The sequence below is a fragment of the Trichechus manatus genome, unplaced genomic scaffold (genome assembly GCF_000243295.1).
Source record: "Trichechus manatus latirostris isolate Lorelei unplaced genomic scaffold, TriManLat1.0 scaffold00057, whole genome shotgun sequence".
Classification (NCBI taxonomy): domain Eukaryota; kingdom Metazoa; phylum Chordata; class Mammalia; order Sirenia; family Trichechidae; genus Trichechus; species Trichechus manatus.
Genome location: NW_004443993.1, coordinates 7,061,646 through 7,063,455, shown reverse-complemented (window position 1 = coordinate 7,063,455; position 1,810 = coordinate 7,061,646).

The window sequence follows — 1,810 nt, the reverse complement described above, 5'->3', positions numbered from 1 at the left end:
AACATGCAATCGGGATGCACTCAAAATTACTGAAGATTAGAACGCGAAAGTTGGAAACAAGAAGGATCGATAGTTGGCAAATATCACCTTGGTGACAGAAACAATGACAGAGACCGCAAGATTAAATTTTGCAAGACCAACCAATTTATTGCAAATACCTTTTTTCACCAACATAAACAGAGACTATACACATGGACCTCACCAGAAGGAATATGCGGGAATCAAATTGACTACATCAGTGGAAAGACACAATGGAAAAATCTCAATATTATCAGAACAAGGCCAGGGGCCGATTGTGGAACAGATCATCAATTATTCATATGCAAATTCAAGCTGAAACTGAAGAATATTAGAACAAATCCATAAGAGCCAAAGTATAACCTTGAGCACATACCACCTGAATTTTAGATACCCTCTCAAGAAGAGATTTGACGTGTTGAACACTAATGACCAAAGACCAGACGAGCTGTGGAATGACATTAAGGACATCATACATAAAGAAAGCAAGAGGTCATTAGAAAGACAAGAGAGAAAGAAAAGACCTAAATGGATGTCATAAGAGACTCTGAAACTTGCTCTTGAATGTCAGTACCTAAAGCAAAAGTAAAAACGATGAAGTAAAACAGCTGAACAGAAGATTTCAAAGGGCAGCTCGAAAAAAAAAGTAAAGTATTATGATGACATGTGAAAAGATCTGGACATAGAAAACCAAGAGAGAAAAACACGCTCGGCATTTCTCAAGCTTAAAGAATTGAAGAAAAAGTCCAAGCCTTCAGTTGCAATACTGAAGGATTCTCTGGGGGAAAATATTAAATGATGCAGAAAGCATTAAAAGAAGATGGAAGAAATACACAGAGTCTCTATACCAAAAAGAATTGGTTCGACGTTCAACCATTTCAGGAGGTAGCATATGATCAGGAATCAATGGTTCTGAAGGAAGAAGTCCAAGGTGCACTGAAGGCACTGGCGAAAAACAAGGCTCCAGGAATTGTGGGAATACCAATTGAGATGTTTCAACAAACAGATGCAGAGCTGCAAGGGCTCACTCGTCTATGCCAAGAAATTTGGAAGACAGCTACCTGGTCAAGCGACTGAAATAGATCCATATTTATGCCTATTCCCAACAAAGGTGATGCAACCGAATGTGGAAATTATTGAACAATATCATCAATATCGCATGCAAGCAAAATTTTGCTGAAAATCATTCAAAAGCGGCTGCAGCACTACATCGACAGGGAATTGCCAGAAATTCAAGCCAGATTTAGAAGAGGACATGCAACCAGGGATACCATAACTGATGTCAGATGGATCCTGGCTGAAAGCAGAGAATACCAGAAAGATGTTTACCTGTGTTTTATTGACTATGCTAAAGCATTTGACTGTGTGGATCATAACAAATTATGGATAACACTACGGAGAATGGGAATTTCCAAACACTTAATTGTGCTCGTGAGGAAACTGTCCATGGATTAAGAGGCACTCGTTCAACCAGAACAAGGGGATACTGCATGGTTTCAGGTCAGGAAAGCCGTGTGTCGGGGTTGTATCCTTTCACCATACCTATTCAATCTGTATACTGAACGAATAATCCAAGAAGTTGGACTATATGAAGAAAAACCGGGCATTAGGATTGGAAAAAGACACATTAACAACCTGTATTATGCAGATGACACAACCTTGCTTGCTTAAAGTGAAGAGGACCTGAAGCACTTACTGATGAAGATCAAAGACCACAGCCTTCAGTATGGATTACACCTCAACATAAAGAAAACTAAAATACTCACAACTGGACCAATAAGCAATATCATGA